At 31.7% G+C, this 6,706-nt stretch overlaps 1 protein-coding gene across 1 annotated transcript in view; it reads right to left on the bottom strand.

Moving 5' to 3' along the window:
• The window catches only part of LOC142345813 (T-complex protein 1 subunit gamma-like), a 345,715-nt gene that overhangs the window by 119,118 nt on the left and 219,891 nt on the right, over positions 1 to 6,706 (bottom strand). The window lies entirely within an intron of this gene.

The raw sequence follows: 6,706 nt of genomic DNA, 5'->3' as shown, positions 1-6,706 counted from the left end.
GGTGAAAAAGTCAAATTTTCTGAATGACTTCTTCCTCTCACTAACGGCATTTGCGCGCGTGACGTCCTTTCTCACTCGCTTTTGCGAAAGATTTTTGGTTATTTGCGTGATTAGATTTTGATCATACGTGACTTACCTCACTCAATAAAATGACTTTTGCACTCTAAAACTTAATTTGAATTTGAATTTGTTTAAGGTCAAAGGAACTCATTTGTGCAGTAAAGGTCCCTAATAAGAGGCTTCTGCGGAATGAATTTTAACATACTTTATTAATTTATCGCTGAATGTTTTTTACCTAGTTTTTTTGAGCGGCGTCGATTTTTTTCAATTTAGATCTGTATATGTTTCTATCTCTATTATATGGCACGCAGGTCTATTTTTTCGCAGCTATTCCGGCAATCTGCCGGCTATGTTATTCAAGTTTAACTGGTCACAGGTCATTTGAAGCGGAAGTCATGCCATTTGCTAGCTTGTTGGATAGGAACTGCTGTTGACTCAACAATCAAAAAATTTTTCCACAAAAGTTAACTACAACTTTAAAAAAATTGTATTTTCAGAAAAAATAGGGTTAGCAAAGTTAAAATGTGGAACAACGTCCAATTCGCAAATTTTTTGCACAATGGGAGTTTAGACAGCAAACGCCACAACTTTGTAGAAACGCACAGCCAAAGTTAAAGGGCAACCTTCGGCATAAACCTTTTATCGCAATGTAATTGAAAGTATGTGGCACCAAAGTCATTAAAACTGCCAACTAAAGGTTGGACTCTACAGCTACCGGACTATTGACAGATAGAAGGCGTATATCAACTTCAATGAAAACAATTAGGTGACCACTCAAGAAAAACAAAAGTTTTTGAAAACAATCAAAGTTTCAAAAGTTGTCGAAATCAAATGGCGTCAAAGTTTTTAAAAAATATGAACAGCAAACTGAATAGATAAAATGGATTTATTTTTTGCTAAATTATAGAACAAGTGTGGTCACTCAATAATGACTAAGCGTCAGAACAAAAAACAATAACAACCGGGGAAAATCCAAAATAATTTCAAAAACGTGTGAAAACTGTTAGCTATGGATGAAAAAAGTTAAATAGATTCGAGATTCGAACAGCCTGACGACCTGTAATTAGTGACACTAAGTGACAATACAACAAACCCGAAAGAACTAGCAAAAGAAAAATCGTTAACAGTTTTGGAAAAAAAGTAACAAACTAATTCCGGTTCTGAAATGAAGAAAGTAAATTAGCTCAACAAAAACATATATCCTCTAACATGATATTTGATTAACTCGGTTGGGGTGGGGGTAGACTTCAGCCTCTATGTAACAAAAAAATTAACAACCGAAATGGTACAATTATGAAGTGATCCAGGTCCACAATACAACAAACCCGAAAGAACTAGCAAAAGAAAAATCGTTAACAGTTTTGGAAAAAAAGTAACAAACTAATTCCGGTTCTGAAATGAAGAAAGTAAATTAGCTCAACAAAAACTGTTGAAGGGGACAATGAGATCTATTATTAATGAGACTAAGTGACCAATTAAGAAAAAAAACGACAAAACTGCAGCGAAATCTTAAAAAAAACTTTCATAAAGGTGAAATTCGTGAAAAGCGTTTGATGCAAGTAAAAGACTTAAAACTGTTCAAAATCTGACTCATAAGAGAGTAACCAAGAGATTGACTGACAGAACAACAGAATTGTGATTTAAATTAAAGAAATTTAAAAAATTTTTTTTTGATTAGAACAGTTAATCTCGAATTCGTTAAAGCCGATATATTTCTTTTTAAATCAGTGCATTAAAGAATACATCAATAGAGACAATGAAAACAAGGAGAGAATAAATTTAACGAGAATAAATGAAAAAAGGACAAAAGGAACTGAAAAAAAAAACACAGAACCCAAAAAATTCATTGATTTTGTTGAGACAAATAGCTATGTCTTGAAAAACCATTAGTAGCCTTTTGAGGTGTCTATACAACTTCAACTACGCATTATTTGAACACACATATCCCCTTTCAAAAGAAGTTGTATAGAAAATAATGAGAAAAACAACGGTAATATAAGTCAGTCTGCCGCATGCGAAAAAAATGCTCTTAAAATTCAAAAATCTGTCCAAACACCTTTTCTTGCTTCACCTAAAAAGCAATTTGAGAAAATTCACGCCCTAAAACTACAAGTTTTTCGCTCTTACAACTGTAGCGCAATTCAAACCACTACTTCAATTCGACTTCTCATTGACAAGAAGAGTTCAAAAAAACTGGACAAAAAACTGTGAAGACAGCACACCAATGCAATTCGAATTCTTTGAATTGTAGTAACTGCAGCGAAGTCTGGATAAAAGTCTTGACAGACAAAAAATTGGCGGTTGGTCACTATAACTCTGGACACAAGGAGTTGTTCGCCGCTTCTCAGTACAAAAAAATGATAAGAAGTTGCCAGTACTTTTAATTTTTGCACACATAAATAAAATAAGGTAAAAATTTTGCTGCTTGTTGAAAGCAATTTTCGAAATTGTTTTATGATTTAGTCATGAAAAGCACTTTGCTTTCTAGCAACATTTTGTACGGCCATTTTCCATCTGACTGAATTTTCATCCTCAAAGACACAATAACAAGTAAAAAGCCGGTAGTAAAAAATCATTGGGCAGTTCTTTTACAGCCTTGCGCTTTAATAGTCTCTAAGTACGATTTTCAGTGAAACTGTTGATATAACATAAAATCATGGTTTAAAAAAGTTGACAATCCCGTGCCATAAAATGATGACTCACTCCTTTTTAGATGTAAAACCATTTCCCTGAATATTTTGACGATATTGATTTTTTTGTACCCTGCTTATAAATAAAAAGAAAGAAAAGATTATTTCAATAGACGTGTTCTACGATGTAAAACATATCTTTTCTCTGTTAAGGCTTGTTTTTCATGAATGCATTTTCTAGTGGAACTAAGGAAAAACCTGCGACTACAAACCAAAATTTTCGAAAATTTGCCATTTCAACGCAATAAATATCAAATAAACTATTTCAAAAAGCGGTTGATTAAAAAATTTTCTGTTTTTTTCTAAGCAAAGTTTGTAAATCTTCTAATGATTAAATTTCTCGTCGAGCCATGGAAACTTATCATTATGAGAACAGGCTTAATTTTTTCTAGACGGGCTCTTTTGTGATTAACAATTGTTCTCAGCAAAGTTTAAAGGAATTGGTCTGCTCTCATTTATTTGATTTGTGCTACAATCTTTACAACTTACTATTATCTGTTGGACCAATTTTGAAGATTTTTTGTTTTGAATTAATTTTTCTGGTCAGAAACGACCACAGAAATAATTTCACAGGAAGAACTGTCTTGATTTTCATTTGAGAATGACGACAATCGCTAAAATTGAAGATAGTAAGTAGCCGAGCAATTTGCTTAGGGCGCGAGTCTCTTATTATAATAGATCACTTCACTAACCTATAATGTTTTGAAACATTTTACTATTAAAAGGCCTGTTCGCATTATTTGTCCTATTTCGCCTTTTTTGCCATACAACTTGGTAAAGATAGGCTCTCACCGTTACCATTTGCAAGTCGCTTTCAAGCAATTAGTCTGATATTAGTTTTTTCAAGACGTTCAAAATCAATTTGAAATATGTAACTGTATTTGTAGGGTTAGTTTGTATGGTTTAAGGGAACTTGTCTGTAGTTGTCTACGATAATCGCACTCATGGCTAATGAAATCAGTGTTCAACATTTGTTAAAACTAGGGTTCATTTCTCAATTCGCACGCCAAGAAGATGTTGTATCGGGCATAAAAAAGCCTCTGTTTTCAAAATTTCTAGTTAGCAGTCATTAACAGCTTTATTTCGTTCTCTCTACTATTTTTTAACAAACAATGCTTCTCTTAAACAACAGATTCTGAGATCGAATCTCAGGAGAAGAGCTTCAGAGAACCACAAAAGTAGAATAAACGTGTATCAAACACGAGACCGAGAACTATCCAGAAAATTATAAATGCGATTTAGTTTGATTGTTCTACAATGGTTTATAGATTGCGTCTCGAGTCCCAGATTCTAGAAGCCCTATACATAACTACTACTTAAAAATTAGAATCTTTTTGTATAGATGAGTTTGACTTGGGTTTCATCAGAAAAAGTTTCCAGAAATTTGTCTACGCCTCGTTATATGAAACACTTACATTGTTTTTTCTAAGTTTTGGTTTAGGTATGAATTGGATTGAAAGAATTGAAATTCAAGCTCCGGCTTGATTTTGTGTTCGAGTTCAGAACAGTGATATTGAAATTTGTATACAATATGCTTTTAGATTTTCTCCGCATTAAGGGGTTTGCGCCACAAATTTTGAAATAAATGTGAAAAATCATACAAAGAGACAGCCGGCCAAAACAATTCATTTTTTTTAAAATTGTAATGGCTGAAGCAAAATCTGGATACAAGTTTTGAAATACAAATGTATGCCGGCTGGTCACTTATAAAAAGTCTAATCACATAGAGAATTGTTTGCCAATTCTTAGTACATAAAAAGATGAGAGGTTTCCGTTACTGTTTATTTTGGCATCCCAATAAATTAGGGTACAAGAATTGCTGCTTTTTGGAAGCAATTTTTAAAATTGTTTCATAATTTAGTCATGAAAAGCACGTTGCTTTCTACCAACTTTTTTTAAGATCATTTTCCATCTGACCGAATTTCACCCTCAAAGACACGATAGCAACAACTAAGAATCAGTCTTGCGCCTTAATAGTCTCTAAGTACGATATTCACCAAAACTGTTAAAAGACTTAAGTTCTACGTTTTAAAAACTGGACTCCCCTGTGGCATAGAATGATGAATCTTTTCTCTTTAGATGAGAAACTGTTTCCCTGAAACTATTTCAAAATATTGATTAATTTTTGTATCCTGCTTATCTCGAGAAATAAATAAGAAGAAAGAAAAGATTATTTCAATAGATGTGTTCTCATATGCTATTCAAATCTTTTCTTTGTTAATGCATATTTTTGTTGACTGTATTTTCACCAAAAACACCATTTTAAGGTCAGAATATACCTGCGTCTACAAACAAAAAATTTCAAAAAATTGGCTTTTTTCAAAAAAAAAATCAAATAAATTGAATAAAAATTTCTCTGTTCTTTTATAAGATAAGTTTGTAAATTTTTTCATTGATTAAATTTCTCGTCGGGCGATGGAAACTTACCATTATGAAAACAGGTGTATTTTTTCTATATCGGGTCAGTTGTGATTTGTAGTTGTTCTCAAGCAAAGTTTATATAAATTGCTCTGCTCTTACTTATCTTTGTGATACAATCTGTACGACGGACCTTTTATCTGCTGGACCCATTTTATTTTTTTTGTCCTGAATTACTTTCTCTGGTCAGAAGTAGTGGGAAAAAGGCGCTATTCCGCCACTTCCTAATCGGAAGATGACTAAATACCGCCTTTTTCCCACTACTCTATATATCTACTACTTGCTTATACCCCCACTTTATTCACTACTATATATTAGCTCTATATTCAATCAAAAATCAATCAAAATCAAAAGATCAATCAAAATCAATCATTATTTTATGAATTACTCTAAGAGTGATTTTCACTCTTTATTTATTCGAAATCTGGTATTAATTAAGAAAAAAGGTCTAAATCTAAAATTAATATCAATAAAAACCAAAACTACATGACAGATAAATTAAAAGAAGAAGAATTAGCTTCTTGAATTTTATACTTATAAACATGCTCTCTGAATTGATTTCTAGTATGACCATATCTATATCTATGAAGATATATACATAGTCTACATTTCCTATTTCTAAGTCTATTTAGTGATATATGTTTATAAACAGTACACATACTACATACTAGGTATTGATCAGGATCAGAATAATGATATCCCAAATGTTCTATATAATCTTTCACTTTAACCATATTTTTACATACATAAGAAGAATATTCTAATTCTTTGCAATTTTTACAGCATTCTTACCATTGTTTATTTATACACTTATTGCATTTCATTTTCATTTATGAAAAATTATTTTTCGATTATTTTCCCTAAATAAAAACATCATGTCTCAATCAACTATTACTACTGTCATAAATTTTTGCGACGTCTGTAATCTATCCTTTGAATCAGAGAAGAGTTTATACAGGCATCAATCATACGATCTCAAACATAAGGAACTATTGGAGAAAATGTTTGAGTCTGAAGAAGAAGAAATCTTGGAGAAGGTGTATAATTGGGATGAAGATGATTATTTTATTAAAACTAAGTCCAAAACTAAGGATATTATTAAAACTAAGGATATTATTAAAACTGAAACTGAAACTGAAACTAAAATTGAACCATGCTGGGTGTGTGGCGATAAGTTTAAAAATCAGATAGGTCTACAAACTTACATGAATAAATACTGCAGAGAAAACGTTGTCTTAAACGATAATTATAATATTAAATCAAGCTTTAATCAAATACAGTTATATATTATTAAATCTAATGGTAGTTTTACCAAGGATATTAATGAACCAGTAGATTACATATTAGACGAGTTTAAACCATTTAAATCATATAAATATAAAGTTACTGCCAATTGTTTATATAAGAAGAGAGACTCAGAAGAAGAAAAGACTACTAATATAAACTTTAGAACCAATGAATATATGGATAAAGATAATCGACTGAATCTAAACGAATGGCTTGATCATATTAGAGAAACGTATGAGGGTTAAGGCTAC

Source organism: Convolutriloba macropyga, chromosome 9, assembly GCF_964194025.1.
Source record: "Convolutriloba macropyga chromosome 9, txConMacr16.3, whole genome shotgun sequence".
In the NCBI taxonomy this organism is placed as follows: Eukaryota; Metazoa; Xenacoelomorpha; order Acoela; family Convolutidae; genus Convolutriloba; species Convolutriloba macropyga.
The sequence above is the reverse complement of the archived record's forward strand: the minus strand, read 5'-3'. Positions and strand labels throughout refer to the sequence as shown.